General features: G+C 34.8%; 1 protein-coding gene across 3 annotated transcripts in view; it reads left to right on the top strand.

Moving 5' to 3' along the window:
• Grid2 (glutamate ionotropic receptor delta type subunit 2) overlaps positions 1 to 25,180 on the top strand; it is a 1,058,508-nt gene that overhangs the window by 733,950 nt on the left and 299,378 nt on the right. The gene's annotated exons all lie outside the window — the stretch shown is intronic.

Here is a 25,180-nt window from a genome sequence, read left to right as displayed (position 1 = left end):
ACCAACCATTTTTCCAGGTGTTGGCTATAACTATACAATTTGCTCTTCTACTAGCAAAGAATAAAATGTCTGTTTTCCTACCTCACCTTCAACTATTATCATTCTTTTCTTTCATTATTTTTTATCAATCTCATAGAAGAAAAGTATGTAAATATTACTTTGGGGGGGGGGTTCAGTCATGGGGCCTGAACTCTGGGCCTGGGCACTGTCCCTTAGCTCTTCAGCTTAAGGCTAGCATTCTACTACTTGAGCCACAGTGCCACTTCTGGGTTTTTCTGCTTATGAGGTGCTGAGGAATTGAACCCAGGGCCTCATGCATGCAAGGCAAGCAATCTACCACTGAGCCACCTTCCCAGCGCCATGTAAATATTACTTTAATATGCATTCTGTTGATTATTGATAAATTTAAAATATCTCATGCAGTGAATTTTTTACTTGGTTACTTACAAAAATCTACTGAAAGTGCTCTATATGCAATATATGTTGAAAATATTTACTTCTAATTATCTACTTATCTTTAACTTTTTCTATGTTGTTCTTGAAGTACCAGAAAGTTCAAAATGTTGATAAAATCAACCTATTAATCTTTCTCTTTACAAATGCTGCTTCAATGACCATACTTATGAAAGTATTCCATTTGGTCTTCAAATTTTTATGACTATAGTCTTTCATAATCTTCAATGTGAATATAGTTTTAAACTTAAATACATTTTAATTATCTAAACCAGCCGTGTTGTGTTTTATATAGCTAGGTAGTAAGAGTCCAACTTCTCTCTATCAAAACTTGGTTGTTCAAATATCATTTACTGATTTTACTCATTTTATCACTTTATATACACTAAATTCTTGTTTATATTTTCTATTTTGCCTATTATTTGATTTGACATGAAAAATGTTATATAAACAATGATATACTGTAATTATAAATCCAATAGTGGTAAGATGTTTGTTATCATATTAATCTTTATTCTAGATGTGCTTTTGAATTATTTAATAAAATTAATAGAAATCTTTTAAGACATTTTTCTTGGACTTAGAACAAAATTTCAGGTCAATTTTGTAGAAAAACAGCATCTTAAATTAAGCAATCGTGATTTAGTTCTGTGTCTGGTAGCTCATCCCTATAGTCCCAGGGAGTGAGTGTCAGGAGAATCTCAGTTCCAGACCAGCCTGTGCAAAAACATGAACAAGATCCTATCTTCACTGCTGCAGTTTTCCACGCTTTGTGTCAGCTCTCATTCAAGTTCTATACTTCTACTGAAGCCAGCCATTGAATGGGGCAATTTACATAAAGAATTAATAGAGGAATATTCCTATCTGGTTTTGTGTGCTCTGCCCCATCCAGCTACTCTTTGCTTCACATGTCTCTCAGTGCTTGCAGAACCTGTCTTGTCTTAGAGGCCAGGCTAGGAGATTGTCCTCCAATCTAAGTTCCCTGAAAACATTGGGAGTAAGTATGACTTGTACTCCAGCTTGTAGTCTGTCTTGTGAAGGAGTGAGCAATGCCCTTTCCAGCACTCCCATCCTCATCACAGAAATGAAATAGATTTTAAATAAATCAAAGTACTCCTGCTAATGGTATATGTGTTTTCCTTTCCACTTAATTTTCTTTTACTATCATGTGTATCTTGAATTCTTGTGTTCTCAGAGTTGCAATGTACATAGTCATCATTGTGTGTGTGTGTGTGTGTGTGTGTGTGTGTGACTTACAAAGTCAGACTCTATCCCTTGCTTGTCCACTGAATATATTTGAATGGTTTAAGGTATGGTTAAACCAATATATCTTAAAAACCCAAAATTTGGTTGTCTTGACTAATAGAAAATAAAGTATTCTTTTACCTTCTCACTTCCAAATCTACTTTTGGAAGAAAATATTATGGGATACAAAAATGCTTCTATACATCCATAGATATATAGGTGCATGTATATAAAATTGGTAAAAACAGTTTTTTCAAGAACTTTTCCTTTGCATCAATCTTTTGGCCCAGCTACCAGCTTCCCTTCCAATGCTTTTTTTATTTTACTTTTTACGATTTTATATTTCTATCCAGTAGTTCTATATTTTGATTAATCTCACAGTCATCTGAGCTGAATTCTGTTGCCAAAGGACGAGTAGGAAAAGATATGTATTTTTTTATTCATTGCAATTTGAGAATGTTTTCCCATTGCCCTTTCTCATGAATAACAATTTGACATTCTGGATTTTTTTCCCTAAAAATATGAAAACATATATGCATTTTTATATGACATTTATGGCTAAGGTGAAAAAATACAAGAATAATCCTTTCGTTAAGTCTGAAACCAGTTCTAGTTTTCCTCCATTACTGGTAATCTGTTCTTGTGTTTATATGCACTTAGGAAGCATTCTATAACTCAACAATTAGGAAATAGTCACCTGATCAAGTACAAAAATGTGCTTAAAAATTTAATTTTGCCTGTGACTTAGTCCTTTTTTTTTTTTTAAATGCGAGGTATGCTTTTGGTTTACAAAGAATTGCTTCTATTATTTCCCAATGTATTGTGTCTGCTTTCGTCTACCTAGTTTCTTCTAGAAAATCTAAAAGTCTTAGATTGCATTTTTTTTCTTCTGTCTATAGGGGAGATTTATCTTTATCCTCTTCTCTTGGTCTTTTCTTTGTATACTGAGAGTCTTTCAAATTCCTATTTTAACTAATTCAATAATCCTACTGTAAAGTATACTCTTAAATAATTCTTCTTCATGTTTATTCTGTGGTAGAAGCGCTTACTCTCTCTTTTTTCTCACTTTATTGCATCTTCTTTCATCCTGGACTTCCTATCAGCCTGTCTTCTCTTTTAGTACTCTATTAATGTGTCACCACCCAGTGTGGCATATGATGTGTCAGTCAGATCAGATTATAGCATTTTCACAAAAGTCAATCAGGTATTTATTCGAGACATTGATGTGACCTCTGAAATTTCAGCGTAAGAATTCTACTTATTTAGGGTATAACAAGTTCTGGCGTCTCCATTTGGTTTTATTTTTTATAAGTTATACAGGCAAAGTGTTTATTTTGGTCAACACATAAGGAGGGCAAATATCTTTGCTTCCCTATAATCCATGTAGTTAAGGTCAGGTTTATTTGGTTGGTTTGTTTGTTTCAGATTCAACTGAGCAAGGGTGGGACAAGACCTATGGCTAGTAATGACAGTTCTAGAACCTAATGCCCATGTGGTTCAGGGGACCCCAATGCCCATCCGGGCCATCAAGCTCTTATAGCCTACACCAAGGCCTTTTCCTCAGTGTATGCCCCTTCTCTTGTGCCAATATGAAATTAATTTATATGGCTCCAATTGTATATATGTAAAACAATTATTACATCCCACTCTTAAGCATGCTCAAAGCAATTGTAAAGAGAATCAAAGTATTTTCCAGATTTCCAGTTTTCTTGGACTCATCTGCCTAATCTGGTTTTCAGTGTAGGATTTGATGCATATAGATAAAGATGAAGCTTTAGATCATATCTCTGAGATCAATTAGACCTACAAAATTTCCAAGGGAGATGATCATAGATCTTCTTTAATGAACTTGTAATATTCTTCAAAAGTGTTTTGGGATTGTTCTGTTTCTTATTTTTTGTTTGTCTCTTTCTTTCTTTCTTTCCTCTGTGAAAAACCATTGTGGGAGTTTACAAAATAGATTTTGGAGGAAGACTGACAGAGACAGCTCGTGAGAACCAGGCTCAGAGCCAATCACTCTCAAACCAAGTCCATCAATTACATTATGTTCAAAGCTTGGTTGTCCTTCTTATCTGTGATTTTAGAACCTTTCTTTATTCTACGGAATGCTTAGAAATGTTTTAAACAAACATAGCTAAGTGTAATTAATCTTGTTAATTGAAATTAGAAAGTACAAAAATAGAAAATTATGCTGAACGTACGTACAGATGCATAACCTAATCTAACCTAAGAAAGAAAAGTAGTCATAAGGAATAAACAGAGCACATCGCTTAATACAAAATAAATTGCACCAGACAAAGCTGGTTTGCTTTTATGATAGCTGTAGAGCCTTCGCAAATGAGCAGAGTGGAGGCGATGTAATACAACTTGACTTCTAGCAAAGTGCTTAGAGACAATGCCATGGGAAATGTTGATTGCAAAAGTTATTTGAGTAGGCTTGAAAAATAATGTTAAGTGAAATGTAACATGGTTTAAACTATACAAAGAAGAGTCTTGATAAATATCAATGAACAAATGAGCTGAGGGAGATCTTTAGGTCAATGTGGTAAGTGTGAGTCTTAGGGTGAGTTATTGTTGAATGTTTTTATTACCTGTTGAAAACAGAATAACATGAGGCTGATTGAATTAGAGCATCTAATTTATCAGAAGTCATCAGTGATGACAGAAACACTCCATGAAGACAGAAATTCATTTTAGAGGAAAGCAGTGCAATTTTACTTAAAAGGGACCATCTTTTCATGTGATGCCAATATTTACAGACCTTCCAACTACAGAATTTCTTTAAACCACCTGGAAAGCAAAGTTACCCAAGTAATATCTCAGTAAGGCAAGAAAACACCATTTCAAATCTGTTAATAGCTACATTTTCTCTAAAATGAGAAAATCAGTAGTGAATTCTTAGCTAAATAAATACAGTAAAATTTATACCAGTTACTTACCAAACATGTGAAATGTAACTGGAAAACCAGCAATCTTCAGAAAGTATTGGGCAGAGGAAAATGATGGAAAGAAAATTGCACACTTGACTATGGAAATCACGTGGTAAGACTAGAAATAACTGAACATTACTCTTTCAAACAAGCATGTTTTAGTCTATCCAGATGAAATCTAGTTAAACATAGCAAACTCTTTCTGAGTAGGTGTTTTAATACTAATGAAAAGCCATCCAGCTGTGAGAAAATTAGGTATTCAGTTAGAAAAGGATCATAATCACCCAGAGAGAATTAGTCAAGCATTCTATACATCAATCATGCAAAAGAGATAAAATTAATCCAGAAAAACTTTGAAGATTCCAGTCCTTTTCTGATGCTAGTAAACTGGAAATATTTTAAAGACCTACATGATTAACACTGAGTTGATTCAAAGGGAATGAGGGTGAGTTACATTCATTCAATATCTTGAATGAATGTAATTGACTGCCCGCCTTTGAATTACATTTTCATTATCATTAAGCAGTTGCACGAAGGGGTTACAAATCAATGTGTCAATTTGTAAGTATGGCATATCTTGATCAATATCACCCCTTTTATCATTCCCTCCCCCATCCGTTCTGTTCCCACCTATGTCTGTAACTACCATATATATATATATATATATATATTTGGATTTTTGTGAGAAAAATAGCAAGTACGATTAAAATAGAGTGCATTTATTTTCTGTGAGTACCAGAACAAAATACCCAGATTGATTGACTTAAGCCACACAAATCTTTCACTGTTCCCTCACAGTTCTAGAGGGCATAATTTGGAAACTTGGACTCATATACACATACCTTATAACTTACACGCTCTCTGGAAGCCCCAATCAATAGTTTTTTTTTTTTGTTTTTTTTTTTTTCCTTATTTCACCTTTTGAGGCTGTCAGCATTCATTGATTTGTGGTAGCATCAGAGTCATATTTGTGTCCACCAATTGACCCTTGTCAAGGGTCAAGCTGCCTCCTCTTCTGGGTCAAATTTTCCCTCTGATCCCCTCTTACAAATAGAGTTGTCAGTGGAGTTAGGCCTTACTCCAATAACCTAGGGTACTGCTCTCATCCGGGGATTCTTAGCTCAGTTACATCTGCAAATGCTCTTCTTTCAAATACAGCTAGATTTACAAGTCCTAGGAATTAAGGTTGGATAACTGTGGGTGGCCATCAATCTATGACAGTACTAAACAGCATAAAAGTAAGTTTCTATAATTTACTTATGTATACATATATACACTGACCTATAAATTGTGTAAATAAATGTATGTAATGTGTATACATGTATGTGTGTACGTGTGTGTGCACACCAACAATGTGTACGTGCACATTGATAAGCCACCATTTTTAATATTTGACACTAAAGGCTACTGACTTTGCTTCTGAAATGAGCCTCAGATGTTTCCTTTTTCTGTTTTTGTTGAATTCCTCTTTGATTAAGCTCAAAGAATGTATACTAGGGTTATCATCCTGTAATTTACATTTCATTTCTAATCTTTTGACCTGTCATTCACCTTCTACAGAAACATCAGACACCTAGACTTGTAAAACACTGATCTTATGGTATCCTGTACTTAATCATTTGTCTCACTGTCAGAGACATAGATGAAAGCCAATCTTCTTTTACATACGTACATGGCATCTTATAAATGTTCTATCTCTGTTCTTGTCTACTACTTTATTACTCAACCTTCTTGTCCTTTGTATTGAATACACGACCACGCACACGAATGCATATATATATATATGAATATATATAGACACACATATGTCTGATGTTCCAGCCACACAGAATTACTCACTGCTCCTTGAACAATTTATCTCCTACATTTGTTCAAGTTATTCTCAGTCTAGAGTACCCATACCTGTCTTTTTAGCTTGAAAATTCTCTGCATAGATATTAAAACTCCAGTAAATTATGCCACATTTTATTTAGTTTTCTCTGAATCTTAGTCTTTCTTTTAGATGTGATTTTAATACCCGTGATTTTAATACCCTGTATAGAATGTTTTATTATACTTAATTATATTCTCTTTGTGATTTGTATTTTATACTGTGGTTATATTTTATACCATGATCATTTATGGGTCTTATCTGTCTTAATATTCCCAGTTGTTCACATGGCTTCTGGCATAGAGCAGATGCTCATAAACTTCTGAAGATCTTAATAAATTGAAGTCTTCAGTACATTTACATTATATAATTTAACTATTTTGTTTTATAATCATAAGTATGGTTAATGAGTTCAGCAAAATACAAATAGAACTAGAAAATCAATAGGGATATTGCCCAATGAAAAATAATTAATGAATTATTGACTCAACTTGCATTTCATGTCATTACAGGTAACATATTAAGGCTAATGTCACAACGGGATTCAAAATATATCCGTGTTTGAGCTGGGAAGGTGGCTCAGTGGTAGAGCACTTGCCTTGCATGCCTAAGGCCCTGGGTTTGATTCCTCAGCACCACATAAGCAAAAAGAAAAAAGCCGGAAGTGGCACTGTAGCTCAAGTGGTAGAGCGCTAGCCGAAGAGCTGAGGGACAGCGCCCAGGCCCAGAATTCAGGCCCCACAACCAGACCCCCCCCCCAAAAAAATATGCATGTTTTTAACATTTAGAAAACATCAATTTATCAAGACTAGTAGGATTGTTTGAATAAATTAGTTCAAAAATTTAAGTCCAAAAACACTATTACCAGATAATTAAGAAGCCAAGGGTTACTCAGGCACCACGAACAGTTTTAGTTATGATTTAGTTAAGATTCAGTTATGCCCTTAGAAGCCATTTTCATTCATGACAGAGCTCTGTTATTTTCTTGGGTGTACATTCTAGCAATGTGATGACAAAAAGTATAATTAGACATTGTATTAATATCGGAATATACCAACAAAGTGGAGATGCTTTTTATCTAGTTGTCCCAGAAAAAGGCTCATGAATGAATGGAAGTATACAATTGATCTTGTTTGAAGTCTTTCTCTATCTTTAAACCAGTCATTCTGATCAGAGGATGAACTTGTCTTCTGGGTTACATTCACATGCCAAATATTAAAACTGAGATTAAGTACTGTAAACAGAAATTAATCATCTAAAGACAAGAATGGTATAATGCACCAAAGTGATGATACAGGAGGAGGAGCAGCAGCTGACATGTAAGGAACATGTACTTCTTGTTCATAACTCTGAGGAAGGGAATACTGTACTCAGGGAAGTCAGAAGAGTACTTAATTTTTGATCAGCTTTAAGTGACTAGGCTAGAATTTAAATTCTATTCTTTTAAGCCAGAGTTTGGACTCCCAACAAGACAATATTTCTGGAGGGAAATAAATTAAAAAAACAGCAACCTGTAAATGTTACAACTCCCAACTAAGGAGAAGAAATGGATTTCTGAAATACTCAGAAAATTCTTTGCTGGTCATAGGGCCTCATTCTTATAGTTCCATGTGTTTTCTAATATTTTATTGCTATGCAATTTACATTTAAATTGCATAATGCATAAAATACTTCATATTTCAATCCAATTGTAAGAGATGTCACTTGCTTTCAAAGTCTTTATTGTGGTGTATCAAAGAAAAACAGGCAAACCAAGAGAATCATACAATATAACATGATAAAACAGTAACAGGTGTTAGACCTTAAGGATCTCAGAATTCATCTTTCTAAGGAATGGTAAAGAAACTTTGCTCACCATGAAACTAACTTTGAATTGGGCCTTTAAGGAATATGACAAAGGCTTTCTAGAGAAATAAAATCATGAATACAGGTTTGATGATGGGAATGAAAATAATACTTTTTAAGCTATCCTTGGACTTTTCCCTTGAATTTCCATTGCTCTAACTACACTTCACTCCATAATGGTTTCTCTTCTTTTGTATTGCGTGATATCCTATGTTTCTTTCATTCTTTGCATCTTAATTCTTTCATTAATTACTTCATCTTTCTTTTTCTCCTCCTTTTAAGATTTCATCATCAAAGAAAGGCCCCTTTAATAGACTCCTAAATGATTTCTGTGTCTCTAAATTGTTCCTTCCCCTTTCATTAATTCTTCACTGGGCTCCCAAACTAGTCATTTATAAACCATGCATTTATCATGAATATGTTTTTAAATTATTTTTTATTATAAAGGTAATGTACAGAGGGGTTGCAGTTAAATATATCAGGTAATGAGTACCTTCCTTGTTGAACAATGTTCAAAAATAATGCGTGTTTTAATGCCATTTCTGCCAAACAGAACCCATTTATACAACAGTAATATATATGCTACATGGCCAAGAAAAGGTAGCCACTTCTGAAATCTTCCCAACGAATACCACATTATTAAGATTATTCTGGAAAATATCTATAGCTCTCAGGCACTTACATGGTCTATAATACGTAAGCAGATAATGCCTTGCGTGGGTGTCCATGTTACTTCTCCATACAATGCCTTATAATGAGCCACCCTGCTCTTCATTATACTTGGTAGACACGTGTGTGTTTGTTATAGACTCACTCTGTCTTATCTCAGTGAAGTTCATCTCCCAAGCTTCAAACTCCTTTATAATCATTTCCTGCTTTCTGTATCCCATCTTACTCTCCATCATTTCCTGAAGGAAGTATCTGTTCCTTCTTTTAATCTCTCTCTCTCTCTCTCCTAAGTATTTTTTGTATTGGCAATATGATTTACCAATTTACAATACCTTCGTATTGTAAGGTAGTAACCATTTTCCTATCAACATATCATACCTGTAAGTGAAAGGTAATCTTTTTGACCAGTTGTTTTGTTTTATTGTGTTTCCCACAAGGATTTACTAATCCTGGACAGGAACCATGTCTTCTTCAACTTTTGCACTCCCAGTTGCCTTTTTCTTGGTTTATGCATATTGTCTGTTTCTCTGGAATACGTCTCTGCTGAACAGTTAATCTTAGCAGGTTTGATTTTCAGAGACCTAAGCCTTCTTATTACCAGTTGTGTGTAAGTAACTTCTCTCATATATATCATGAATGGCATTAGCTATGTACCATTCTGGTAGACCTACGATAATGGTCACTACATTCATTTTTATTTTTCTATGATTCAAATGAGAAGTACCAATTGGGAAAGTCTGCTAGAATGTTGCCACTAAAGAAAAGATCAAGGTATCTGCAAGGAAACAGATTTACAAATGTTTGAAACATGACCTAAAGTTTCAAAGATTTATCTGTACTATGACAGACGTATTAGGGGATTTTCATACTATTGTCTTAAATGGCAAATGACTGTTTCCATGTCAGTTCTTGGTTTCAAATGCATCTTGTGTCTGCTATGTGTCACTTTCCACTTAAATACCTGAGACAGGAGAATGCTCTGCCAACTTAGGTCATTATATCTTGGATAGATGTTGGCATATAGATGAAGAAAATTCATTTTCAGTGATAACAGTTTTAAAATGTGTTTTTCTTTGTGCTCCAGGGACACTGTGATGTATTAGCTCTGTAGATTCCAGTTTCTATCAGAGTACCATACTTCGATTAAATCACTTCTCCATTTCAGGAGCAGTGCAGGGTAATGACAAAGCGCACACAAGGAAACAGGAATAACAGAAATCCTCATGATGTCTTTGTTGTTTTCATCTTACGTTCTAATTTCAAATATTTTTGTCTTGTTTTTGTGCTGGTATTGGGGCTTGAACTCAGGTCTGGGCACACTGTTCCCTATTTTTTTTTTTTGCTCAAAACTGACACACTACCAGTTAAACCACAGCTCAATTTTTTTGCTGGTCAATTGGAGTCTTTTGGACTTTCCAGTCCTGGCTAGTTTTGAACCATGATCTTCCAATATCAACCTCTTAAGTAGCTAGAATTATAGGTATGAGCCACTAGTGCCTGGCTTTACCTCAGTCCTTAAGTTTTATACTATGTTTCCATTTTCTGTATCCAGTTTTACTTTATTTGTGTCGTTTCCTCATGGGATCCATCTGTTCTGCCTTTAATCCTTTCTCCATCTAGCTTCTGTTAAAATATTTTACTTTGTATTTTTAAATACATACTTTACAGTACATTTTACAAATTTCTTATTGGCTTGAACTAGTCAGTATAATTTATTGTATTTGCAAGTGACTTGGAGGTACTTTTCCCCTTATATGTTCAGAAATTTCCTCAAAGCTTACAAATGCATAATTTACAGCGTATTATAAAGAAGACATTGAATATGTCTCATAATCTAAACCTGGCAATAAAAATTTTCTATAAAGGAAATATTTCTTCTAACTAAAATTCTCATAAATAGTATGGTTTCTACATGAAACCACAAAAGTACTCCAGTTGCCAATTTACTTTGGATTCTATTGGCACGCCTGCCTAATTCCCAAATAACAAATATTGAGTAAAGCACATATGATCATAACTGTAGAAAAAAGACTGCATATATATGCATGTGTGTGTCTTGTTTTATACAACATTTCTACATTTTGAGAGTAGTGTGTTTCTTTTATACAGCTCATTATTTGCCTAGCTCCTAAAATCTCTCTTTTATGAATCTATCCATGTATTTCTTCTACTGAAATTGTCACATTGCTTTATATGTTAAAGTGTCCTTTGAAGAATGTTTCTGTATTGAGCAACCTTGGAAGACAAAACAAGACTATCTCACTTACAAAGGGCAGGTATGCTTACTGTCCAGTATAATACAGGTGGACTCTTCAGAAGTGAAGAGAAATAGGCTTATGACCCATTATGAGTTCCCTAAACTCAGGGTTTCTCTTATTTCACTGGCTTATGCAAGCATCACTTGACTCTGTTTATATGGTTCTATGGAAATGAGGCTTGAGAAAATAGTTCCCATGTGGTTGCTTCCATTGTTACAGGATAGAAGAATTTGTCTCTGACCCATTAGTCTCATGGCTACTACTAACATCCTGAACTGAAGATCATCTGTTGGCCATCATAGAGGGTAAAAATCTGAGACCATTTAGTCTTTTGACAATACTTTGTATGGGTTTCTGTGATTCATTTCTACTATCTTGAAAACAAGTTATTACAATCCTTCAGAAAGCAGCACCTGGTTGAAATCATCTAGTCCTAGATATCTGGAGGGGGAAGAGACAAGGAAGTGGATTTCTAAAGCTGGTCAGGTTGCATGTGCTTTATTCAATTCTGTGTCGCCAGCACTATCCTGTTCTAATACATTAACCAAGGCTCTGGAGAAGGACATCAGATTTCTGCAGAAAGGACCAGAGAATGAGATCCCAAGGACAAGAAACAGCTAGATTTTTTTTAAAGAAGGAAAAAAAAAAGAAAGGAAACTTTAACCTCTCCTTTCAATGCTTTTCTCTTGTTCCTTATTGAGTCTGCAACTACATACACTACAAGCACAGGACTTGAGGTTTTCATTGTGACATTGCACACGTGTCTGGCATCTGTTTCTCCCCTGTTTCCCCAGGGTTGGTTTTACTGGAAGCCAGAGCACTTGCTATTATGCCATCAAATATGCTTAAACCATGAGTTATAAATCTAAATCACCTTTTATAGGAAGCTAATGAACCAGTGAACCAATTCATGTTTTGTATGTGAAAACAAATGTCACCTCAGATTAACCAAATAATGAAGAAAAGCTTTTACTTTATTCAAATATTCCACCTCACAAACAAAGAAAAAAAAATGTGAGGATTTAAACACTAACACTTGTAAGGGCTACTATAACAAATTATCACAGACTGGGTAACCGAAACAACAGAAATTTATTTTCTCATAGTTATAAAATCTGAAAGTTCAACACCAAAGAGCCAGCAGATTTGCTTTGTCTTCTGAAGAGCATTTCCTTGGCTTACAGGTGGCATCCCTCTTTCTATGTCCTATTATGGTCTCTCTTTCTTTGCACTGGTATGATATATTGTGATATGACTAATCTCTTTTTCCTCTAAGTATGTCAATCTTTTAACCAGAATTAGCTCTTTATAGGCTTTAGCCTAAAAAGCAGCTATGTTTTGTACTACTGGTATTAGGGCTACAAGATATTCATTGGGCGAGAGGAAGTAATTATAATAACCAATGGCTGATCATATTACTAGGAGTGAAGACAACAAACATTATGTGTCTTCTGCTTAAATTACCTAGCACTAAGTTAAGCAATACTATAGATTTTACTAATTTACAGATAATGCAATCAAAAGAGCAACAAGTAAAGGGACAGAAGGATTCGCCCATATATTCTAGAAATTGGAAAAAGTATGGGAAAAGGTGAGCAGTTTCTTTTTTGCACATAAAGAAACAGATAGAGGAAGATGATTAGAAAACTCAAAAAAAATGACTCAAAAGCATTTAACTTAGGAAAATATGGGTGTTAGTTTGAGTAAAGAAAACTTGAATGACTAGATTTTGATAATGAGAAATTCTCATACATTTTTATAAATGATAAACTTAGAAATTATACATAATAGTGCATATAAATATATACATTATAGATAGTTATATGACAATCTATAAATTACCAATATTATACACAGAAGGACCATAAATACATGTATTTGAAAATTTCGATGACATGTTGAAAACTGTTTATGTTGCATTTTAAATATTGTAAATGCACACTGAACGGTAGATGCTACATCTGTTTAGTTGTTTTTCCCAGGGTAATGATACATTGGATGAGTCAATCCAGCTGCCTCCATAGATTTTTTTTTGGTGAAGTTAATTATGTGTACAGCAGGGATGGGATGGTGAGGGTTGGGAGAACCAGATCGGCTTGAAGGACACTGATTCTGGCATTCCAAACTACCTTACATGATTATTTACCTTTGATGTCACTCTCATTAGCATAGTATTCTGGTCACTGTGCTAACCTGTCCAGATGTTTCTCTGATAATGCTTCACTTGATAAATTTAGACTTCACACAGCAGTACATGTCATTTTACCTTCCTGTCCTCAATGCGTTTCAAAATATGTCCAATCCAGCTGTGAAGTTGACTGCATAAAATATTGTAATCACACTTTAGAGAATTGAGTTGATGCTTGAAGTGCTTCCAGTTTTCTTCCCCCCTCTGGAATAGAAAACAATTTTACCAGGAGTTCAAAATGCACACGTTTAACATTTCACTTTCCACAGCAACCTTGCATTTTGAGAAGCCTAAGCAGGAAACATTTATTTGGGCTCATACTTTCAGAGGTCTCAGTCCACAGAAAGTTATCTCTTGGTCTTGCATCTGTCAGGGAAGTTTCATGGAAAGGACTGTATGGTGGAGAAAGAGAGAGGAAAGGCAAAGTCTTAATATCCTCTTTAGGTAAATTCCCTAATGACCTAAATTTCTTCTGCTTGGCTCTGCATCTGAAGGTTTGGTCACCTCTCTAATAGTATTACAAGCTTGGATCTTTAAGGATATCTCGGGTACAAACTCAAACAACAGGTAATCTCCTTACTGTATACTAAGTGAAGAAGAATAGAGTCTAAGCCAAATTTGGTCTATATCTCTATTTTGACCCATGTATTTTTATTTCAGTTTTTCTGTCAAAATTATACAATTTCTTCAAGTTTCTGTGGCTTAACAATCTAAAGATCCTTGAACTCTTTGATTCACAGTAGGCGAAATAGCAAATACAAACTCTCACCACAGATCCCCATGGAGAGTAAACCCGTCATAAATAACAGGATGCCTATTTTAAATTTTTCACTTCATTCTTATACAAAATTTTAAAGCAACTTTCTGTATACTTAGATGTTTTGCCAATAATTTATATGTTTCTATTCAAAGAATATTTCTTACTTTGAGCAAATTATTCTGAAAATTGAAGTTGGATTATGATAAATACCTAGATTTTTATGGTTTCCATTAAAAAAAAACAACTTAGATCATCAAGTTAAGTGAAGATTGCACAGTTAAGGTCCATGGTAATGATTGAGCAAGTGTTCCCAGGAAATCAACCTTGTTGATTTGGTATCTGTCTGTCAATCTACAAAAGATTTCATAATTAATATTAGAAGTTAATGATCTTCTCCTAAGTTCATTTAGCCTGGATTTGTATTGATTTAGTAAAGAGAATCATTGACAAACCATAATTATAATAAAAGTTAAGATGTTTTATTATACAAATCACAAGTTTCATAAACATTTGTGAGATGATTCTTATATGGATACTGAAGTCAATTTTCATTAAAAAACTAGAAATGATTTGCAAAAAAAGTCAGATGACAAAGTGGTCTTGGATTAGATCCTTCTAGATTCCTAGTATTCTGGTACTAAATAAATTTTACTTCTGAATTTATGTCTGGTTCGAATCTTTTGTGCATCTGGTGCTATCTCGTTTGCTGCAGACAATTACCTCTTAGTCTTTGCTAAAAAAAAAAAAATCTTTCTTTTTTTCAGTTAGACAGAACATCCTTTTATAAGACTTCCTTTGTGACATCTTGAATAATTTCTTGTATGTGAAAAAGACTGAGATTTATCATTTCATCTTCAGTAACCTATTTGTTAGCATTCAGTTCATCATTTAGTCTTGAAACAACTAGTTTAGTATGACCTCTCTTTCCAAAATTCTATTTCATGCTCACAATCTTATATCCTTGACTGATGTATATAATTTATATCCTGAGAATTATAATTAAAGTCCTAATGTTCTAGGATTCATACCAATCTCTTTGCAGGATAAGTCTAATTTGTATTTATACCTATTTAACTTGAGCACTATTCTACTGCTTTATATTTTCATCCCTAATGCTTACAGTTAATATTACCACACTATTTCTTTACCACTTTTGTTTCCAAGCAGTATTAGCCTCTTACATAGCTAATAAAATGTTGACATACAAGCTACTTTTTCAACACTAACTTTTATACTTGCTCATGTACACATTTTCATTTCTTCATATTGCTTTTTTTTTCACCCACAGGACTCTCTTTACTATTTCTGGCAGGAAAAGTTTTACGATAATAAACACTCTCTTTAATGTTGGCTTTCTCACTTATATTTGAAGAAATTCTCGCCAGATATAAGATTCTTGGTTGACTGGGGGTTTGGGTTATTTTGGTTTTGTATATGTTGTTTTGTTTACTTTATTTGGTTTGTTTAATTTTATATTGTATTAATTAAATATTTATTGTGTTAAGTATTTATCACATATTTACAGAAAAAATAAGAATCATAAAATATTTTTTGAAATCAGCAATTATAGAGACATTTAATTGTCTGTTCAGCTGTAAGTTTACAATAAAATCCTGGATTTGTATATACACCACCTTGTGAATGTATGATGTTTTATTCTGGCATGCTATTGATCTGAAAGAGAATAGTATTTTCTTTCACTGTTTAACAAAACAATTTCTGAATACAATGCATCTCGATCAGGGCCACCGCTTAGTTTTGTTTTAAAAAAGACATATATGTTATATTGTCTTAGTGCCTTGTGATATCCAAAATTTCTGATGAAAAATCTGCTTATATTTTATCAGCAATATCTTTTGGAGCCAGGCATGGTGGCATATGCCTATAATCCCAGCTACTTAGGAGGCAGCAACAAGAAGATCATGAAATAAAGACCAGACCAGGCAAACTTAGCAAAACCTTATCACCAAACAAGAAGAATTGGAAAGGCATGTGTCACTTAAAGGGTTGAGCATTTACATAGTAACAAGGCAACACTGTGTTTCAGTCCTTAGTTTCCAAACTAAAAGAACAACAGAAATATCAACACCCCTTGTGATAAATTATTTCTCTTTTCCTACTGACGGTACTCTTGTCTTTGTCTTCCAAAGTTTGATATAATGTCTCTTGGTACCTGTTTCATTCAGACTTCATTTGTCACTGTGATAAATACATTTATAAGGAGGAGGGGTTTGTTTGGGCTCACGGTTTTAGTCATATATGGATCCACATGATGGCCTCCCAGAACAACTTTATGCTTTGTGCATTTTGCCTCAATATTTTTTGTTTGTTAGCCAGACTCAGTCATTTCCGTGGTGCAGTTTTATAGTTCATTGAGTCTTCTATCTGTTCAAACCTATCTCTGAATCCTTCTGATGAAATGTATTTATTTATATATGTGCATACATATATATATAATTAAATTTGTTGTAAAGGTGATGTACAGAGGGGTTACAGTTACATACGTAAGGTAATGAATGCCTTCCTTGTAGAACATTGTTACCACTCCCCCCCCATCCCCTCCCCAAGTTGTAAAGTTTATTTCTAACATAGTGTCTGGTGAGTATCACTGTTGCATTGGCTTACCCTTTGTTCTTTGTCTCACCATTTTGTTATTCCCCTTCCCTTCCCCAAATCAGATAAATAGATATACAAGACACAGGGCACCAAAATCAAAACCAATGACAACAGGGGATAAAACAGAGGGGGAAATGAGTAGAAAAAAAGAAATAACCACATAGTACATTTAAAAAATAACTTGTTTCCATTTCTTGGAGCTTATTTTGATTATTTTATATGTTCATATGTACATAGCCATTGAGCTAATGTGATCTTTTGCTAGGACTATCCTAGATATATACTAGTTACTACAAATGAGGAAAACCATGGAGCCTATGTTTCTTTGGGTCTGGCTTACTTAGGATTTTCCCCATCTTTCTATTTCCTTATGAATGGAGGCGATATCATTTTTTCTGATGGAAGCATACAATGTATATATACCACATTTTCTTGATCCATTCATCTACTGAGGAACATCTGGATTGGTGAATTTTTATTGCAATTATTGTACATCAAAAGCCCAGGGACGGCTGGGAAGGTGGCTCAGTGGTAGAGTACTTGCCTTGTATGCATGAGGCCCTGGGTTTGATTTCTCAGCACCACATAAGCAGAAAAGGCTTAAGTGGAACTCAAGTGGTAGAGTCCTCACCTTGAGCCGAAGAGCTCAGGGACAGCACCCAAGCCTAGAGTTCAGGCCCCACGACCGAAAAAAAAATAGCCCAGGGATTATTTTTTGTTTGTTTGTAGGTTTTCTGTCTCTGTTGATAATGGTATGTCATTCATACATTAGCTTTGTGACTTTCTCCATATTTTTCTTTAGTTCTATCTTTAGGACAGTTGTTTTAAAGTTGTTGTCTAAAAGTTCCGCCATAAACTCTTTTCCAGGGGCAATTTGTTTCATTTCTTTTTGCCTTTGAATAGCTTGTACAGTCATGTTTTTTTGTAGAACTTTTTTTTTTTTTGCAGAAAGCCAGATATTTAAATACAATAATATAATTCCTCTGAAATTAGTCTTACCTCCTCCCTTAAGGTCTGCGGACTTTCGTTTTTGTTTTAATTAGTACCGAATATTGCAGTGCCAAGTTTCCTCCCATGGTATATGCTTAAGTTCTTTTTAGGCCTTTTCTGAGTCTATTTCTTTCCCTTGGTATATACATGATGATTTTTTAATCTCCCAGAGAATAAGTGGTTGCTTTTAAATTTCTTTGTCTTGACTATCCAGTTCCAATGTGGAAAAAAGAACAATGAATGTGGTCATTTGGACATCTGTGCTGCCTATTTAGAGGGTTTGGCAGTCTCTTCAGCCAGAAGGGTAAAGTTATGTATGCAACAATGTGCCCGCTTAGTTCTTTGTTGCACCAGACGCAAATATAGGTGGTCAAAGCACAGATTCTTCCTTAATCGTTGGAGTACAGGGTTTTCTTTTGTTGTGCTACTCTTGTAAGCTGCCTTCAGAATGCTCTTGGGACACACGGGTGGCTACTTATCACAAGTTTAGTAGTACAGGATGGTAGCTGCTATTGCGCTAAAAGCTTAAGTTGAGCAAACGTGTTTATGCCGTGCACAGTGCTGGTATTACTGCCCACTACATTAATTATTGCTAAATCCCCTTAAAGATTATGGTGATCAGTTAGTCTTGATCTCTTGCTACTCTGTAAGTATGTGAGTATTTATAGCTAATAGTTGCTAATGGATGTATGTATGGAGAGTACTTAGGATCATTAATAAAAATAAAAGAGTAATGAGGAAAACATGGATATTCACAAAGAAATCAAGCTCTTTTTTTTTTTTTTTTTTTTTTTTTTACTGTGGAGCATTTTTCAACATGCTTAATGAGGAATTCATGATTTATGGGAGCCTTGATTGTTTAAATGTTTGTGATCGTCTGCAATGAAATATAAATTGTTTTCAAAGCTGGTAAGAATGCTCAGGGGCGTAGTCAATCATTTGATGATTCATAGTTACCAATAAAACACAAGCACTCCATTTTCATTTTGAGTTTAAGCACAGGCATATAAGGATGCCTGAAAGGAAAAATTAAATAGTGACCTAGACAAAGGAATCAGGTTATTGGTAGCTAAGATAAACTGATTGTAACACTTGATTTACTGAATACAGTAAGAGTGATGGGGAAATTGGAATGAGAAATACTCTCTTGTTCTTCACAGGAATGATTTTTGCTACGAGCACAATCATATCAAATGATTACAGAATCTCAAAGCTAATCAGAATTTTATGAGATTAGCTGACTTATCCATCACCTTCAGGTGAAAATCTTCCTGCCACAGTATTTTGCTGCTAAGATTAATTCATTCTTTCAGAAAAATAGGAATCATTATGTCATTTCAATGGTAAATATTTTTGTGGGAACTATATATTAATTCCTATATGAGGAGATTGATATTCAGCATTCAGTCACAGATCTCTGCCTTTGCTTGGGGACATATATGACCCTATCAGCTTTCTCTAATCACTATAAATTACTCTTACTGATAATAATACTTACAGTACTGTTTAATGTGTTTTATTTGGGTTTTCACTATTGTAATAAACACTTCACAAAAGAAACCCAATCACTAAGAAACGGTAAGTTGTGAAAGAGGGATTTTCTTTAACAAACCATTTCAGCAAGGGTCAAAAAGTTAATTTCACTGTAAGTAAAAAATAAGTCTTTAAACCAAAACTCTTTTGAGGTCATCTTTTTCCTACATTGACTTATTACAGATGATGTTTAGTCATATGCTGTTTTATTCCATATAATGGAAAGCAAACATGAGCAGAGGAAGGAAGGAAGAAAGGAAGGAAGGAAGGAAGGAAGGAAGGAAGGAAGGAAGGAAGGAAGGAAGGAAGGAAGGAAGGAAGGAAGGAAGGAAGGAAAAGAAAGGAGAGGAGAGGAGAGGAAAGAGAAGGGAAGGGAAGGGAAAGAGGGAAGGGAAGGGAGGCAGGGAGGGAAGAGGAGAAGGACGGGGAAATAAGGTATTATAATACCCTTGCCAACTTTATGCAAGTACTCATTTTGTTCAGAACTGTGTAATAGGTATGAGTGTAAATGCAAAGTTGATTGAGATGGAGTCCCTGATGTTAGGGGTTAATTACTTAATAGCAGAAATTAGGAAACACAGAGATCATTCTAGTGTGATGTTTTGAAGTAAACTTCTACTTAAAATGTCTCAAGAGAAAAAGAAGGGAAGAGAAAGAAATCCAGAAAGTTCTACTAGTTTGTGATCACTAATGTTAAAATATTAGAGAAAATAATATTGTGACCGGAAAGGAAAGCAAAGCAAATAGTTTTTTGAGTTAGAAAAATCACCCTGAAAAACCATAAAAGCTGTCAGGAATGTGATATGAGAGTAAGACTGGAAAACCTGTGGATCTCTTTCCATTCAGGCTTAACGAGAGTCACAAAGGTAAAGAAATGAGAACAGCAGGAGTTTTAACTCGCCCTTTCAGCTGAGACATGCACACCATGGCAGGGCCCAGAGCACGGCCACGGGCAAGCCACAGTCATCATTCTGGCTTCCCAGTTTTTAGGTTTCTATCCCATTCGAAGCAAGGAAAATGAAAGAGTTCATTTGAGAAAGTGTTCCTAGTTAACTTTTACAAAAAGAAACCAGTAAACTAATGACTTTACACAATAAGGTTACGTTGCCACCCTATGAGTTTGGATTCCCTGTGTGTGAGAGAACATTTGGGAGCAATCATGGCTCTATGGTGAAATCCCTGCAAAGGTTTAACAGATACTGAAAGCTAAGTCTTATCCCCAGAGTATCTGATTTCATTGTTTCAGTGTTTTCATGAGGCATCAGGATCTTCTTAAGTTTTCCAGATTACTTTAATCTGCAACCATCGCTGAGAACCATAGCTTTAGAGGTATGCTTCATCACCAAACCTCTGAGAATGGGACTAAGAAAGAAGCAAAAGAATTACGATATAAAGAATGAGAACATCACAATAACTAGTATATGTCAGGGGCAAGCAGAAAAGGTCAAAAGCTATGTACATATGACAAGACAAGATGATGTCACATGAAATGAACCCCAAGATAGGGACACAGTGGTTTTTTTTCTTGCTTGCTATTGTTTCTAATGTATTTATAATGTACAAGGTGATTTTTTTGTTGCTTTGTTATGTTCCCCACCCCCATCCCCAGTATAAACCCTGTTTTCACTGTATTTGATGTCAGTATAATTTGGGGAGGGGAAGGGATAAAACAAAATGTTTATATAGGGATCAGGTTGACCCATTGTAACAATGAGATGTACAAGACCCTGTTGAACAACAAACTTTACAATTTAGGTGGGAGGAGGTGCAGGGGGAATGTAGTTGTGGAGGTGGGAGGGAGGGGATGGTAGGGGATAAACAAAAAAGGAGGTAACAATGCTTGATAAGAAATGTACTCATTACCTTGCTCATGTAACTGTAACCCTTCTGTACAGTATTTTCACAATTAAAAAAAAATAAAAAAGAATGATAACATCAAACATTACATGCCAAGGATTCTTCTTAGCACTTGACATTTGAAATTAATCCATTCTTCCAACAGAGCTATGAAGAAACCATGGAAGGCATGAGAAAACTGAGGCCCACAGGCACAGACCCATGAAATGGGAGAGTCAGAGAGGATATATTTAGTAAGGGCAAGAGAGAGGGAGCAAGTCTGAAAGACTGAGGACTTACTGACAGAAATTGCTTAGTTTGGAAAATAAGTTTTTATGGTAAGAAAATAAAAGCACTAAGTTTTCTTTGTATATGTTAGCCTAGGATCTATGGTGCATTGCTATTAGTTAATTATATTTTCAATAATATTATTCAGGGAATATATACATATATATCCAAAGTGTGTGAGTTAACACAAATTAATTCATTGTACATAATAAATAAAAATAGGTGGGTGCTTGAACCTAAGTAGTCCAGTGCTGAATCTTCTAATGTAGAGTGCTTTGAAATATTGCCTCTAAATAGAGTTCAATGGTGGTTTTACACAATGAAGTATCAGAAAAGAGAGCGTAATTTATTATAACATCAAAATATTACTAAAGAAACTAAATGTCAATCGATAACTGGCTATTATGACTGCCTCTATGCGCTATTTCTTTAATCATGTGTATATATGTATGTGTGCATATGTATGCATATGTGTATATATTACTTCTCATGTTGTATGCTATAGAAATCACTTGTCACATTCATCTTCTTAGTACAGAAGGCTTTGTTTTTCAGCAGCAAATCGGGGAGACATAAGCATTCAAATTATGTGCTTCATTTTCCTGGTTTTTCAAAGGTATTTTCTCCTGAAAGAAACTCAAATACTAAGGTTATTCCACATGAGAGAGAGAGAGAGAGAGAGCTACTTCATGGTAATGACCAAACTGTAGAAATAGAATCTTAGGAGCATATAATCATCCTCTAGGGAGCAGGTCTTACAAATTGAACCTCTTTTACAGGTGGAAAATGCCATAAAGAAAATTATTATTGAAAGAATTACTGACATACTGCATTCCTGCACGTGTCTAAGCAAGAAAGCATTCCAATTTAGCTCTGTAAAGCATGTGTCTGAGTCAACCTGCCACATGTATTCTTTCTCACACCTTCAATCCCATTATAGAAGTTGCATTTACCCAATAAAAGCTGCATGTGTATAAATGACTAGCTTTCAAGTTGATTTACCTGTGTCTTTGTCATTTCCTCTCAGTGTAAAGGCTGAGGATGGAAGTGAAGCATCATGTCTGCTAGCATGCAGTCTCAGTGCAGTAGATATTTTATGTCCTATCGCTGAAGCTTGGGTTGTATAGCCAGGCTTTGTTTATTCCATATGACTACACGCTAATAAATGTTGGGCATTCTTTGCACTATTCAATTAAGAGCTCTCTTGACTCCTCTTATTAAAATCTACAAACTATTGAGTGTAAAATTAAAGTGGAGCAGTTCAGATCTTTTTGACATCTAACTCTGCCTGAAAAATAGGGATATAAAACTCCAGAGTCAGAAGTCATCCCTTACAACTCATGGACAAATGAAAACTGAAAATGTGGGAAAGAGAAAATACTTACTGTGTGATCACTGCTATACATAATGATAGCAGCATACTACTGTGCTCATGCAAATACATCAACCAGCTTGCTGAACACATGGTATTACATTGACTTTAACAGAAGGCTTACATGGCTATTATTGCTAAAGCTCCAATGAAGGAAATAATTAGAGTGCTAAGCATTTCAAAGGTTTTAAAATGACTTCAGGCAATAACCAGAGAATAATATAGGAAATCTATCTACTGCAATTGAAAGGATATGGATTTAGTTCTTAGATTTTTTTGCTCTTCTAAGTGTTCCCTGGTTTTCCAGACCACCAAAGGATGTGAATCTTGTTTGGCCATTAGCAAAGAAACTTACTGTAAATCTTATATGCTGCAGGGAGCACTTTTAATTATTTCCTGTATAGGAAAGCACTCCATTGAATAGATAGTAAGATCATGTGTGCATTATCTTTATCAGTTTTTGGTATCCTTGCTAAAAAGAGAAAAAGAAAAAACAGAAACAGAAGTAAATACATAGTCAGACCTAAAAAAAACTTCTCCAGATAGCAGGGAAGTCAAGTCGATGAGATTCCAAACAAAGAAATCAGAGTAGTTAGATAAGTCTCATGTTTGAACTAAGTATGTCTTTTAGGTTTTCTCAAACCCTGTATTTGTCAGTCTTGCTCTGCTGAGCAGATTATCTTTTGTCAATACTAATTTAATTTACATCTATACAAAACTAACTCATTTTTATCACTTATTGTTGGGAAGAATAAAAACCAAGCAGAATATCTTGAAGTGACCCTCAGGCACATGAGTCGGTATGGACAGAAAGTAAAGGATCTTAAAATGAGAAATCTATGCTGGGTCACAGTGGCTCATGCCTGTAACCCTAGTAATCTGTCTAAATATAAAAAAGTAAGTGAGAAAAAAAGAATATGCAGAACAACTAATGTTAGGACCCCACTTAAGTTTGGAGATGTATTTTCATATTCTACCTGACTCAAATGTTTTTGGGTTATTTAACTTGCAAACTCTCTAGGGTTCTGAAGAGCTTTTAAACCATTTACTATATTGAGTTATTCAAGGGGTAGGTAACTCAGAAAAACCTGGAAGTTATACATTGAAAAAACCTTTTGGTAGTACCAGGTTTTGAACACAGGGGCTCCTGCTTATCAGCTTGCTTGAGTTGCAGGTGCTCTACAACTTGAACCACACCTCCAACATTGCTTTTGGCTAATTATTTGAAAATGGAGTTTGACTAGGCTGGCATTGAACCACCATCCTCCAATTCTTAAACTTCTGGGTAACCGGGATTACAGGTGAAAGCCACCAGTACTTGGCCCTGAAATTGTATACTTTATATGTATTTCCAGAACTCTACCAGCTGTTTTCTCACCCAATAGCAACTATTTTGACTACTCATTGCACGATTGTACTATTGTCAAGTCAGCATTGATAAATCTCAGTTACTTAGGCAAATTGACAAGCGATTTTCCAAACTTGAAAAATAACCCTAAAGAAAGTTGCTTTGGCATCTTAGATGTGCCTACTATGTTAGCAAGTCTTTCCTGAAGAGCTATCTGTTAAGCTTAAGATTAAATAATATAGTTGAGAAATGTGGAGAGAGCAGAGTGGAAATTTAGCTCTTCACTAGATGTTTAGCAATGTCACTTTCCACCCATTGCGATTTGGTTTAGGAAAATAAAATCCTCTTGAAGTAATTAGAAAAAGTGCATGTCAAGGAATGTAATTGAGGATAGTCTTTGGTTGACCTCAGAAGAAAACAACAGCTCAGAAGAAATTTCACAAGGTTTTAAATTTGGCAAGAGAACTACAATATCTCTGATAATTAGACTTTCAACACATTTGGATTTGCTAATTGGATCTAAGTTCTAATTAGACTTTTTATGTAACTAAGAGTGACATATCATTGTATGAATTTAATGTGCTTTTACAGTTGAAACCAACAATTAGCAGCCTTTCCCAAATTATTTTAATAAGGAAAAACCTGGCTTTGTTGTGCATATAGTGACATCCACTTCGCTTAGAATATATTATCGATATTTTAGTGTTCTTAATTAAACACCCTTTGGGAGCTCAAAGAGAAAACTTGAGTTTTAATAGGACACACCTAAATCATGTATTTCGGAGGGATATTTCCCAGTGTGATGATGTTTTCCAAAGCCACAAACAAAACATCATAGAAGAGAATAACCCACAGCACTCATTAGGGGAAATGGGACAGAAAACCAGGTGCTCCTATCATCACTCAATTAATCACACATTTTCTACCTGTGACTGTAGCCTTGTTCCTCTTTTAAAGTGTGCAGATGAGAATCGGGTTC

The sequence above is a fragment of the Dipodomys spectabilis genome, unplaced genomic scaffold (genome assembly GCF_019054845.1).
Source record: "Dipodomys spectabilis isolate Male_0828 unplaced genomic scaffold, ASM1905484v1 ptg000297l, whole genome shotgun sequence".
Lineage (NCBI taxonomy): Eukaryota > Metazoa > Chordata > Mammalia > Rodentia > Heteromyidae > Dipodomys > Dipodomys spectabilis.
The sequence above is the reverse complement of the archived record's forward strand: the minus strand, read 5'-3'. Positions and strand labels throughout refer to the sequence as shown.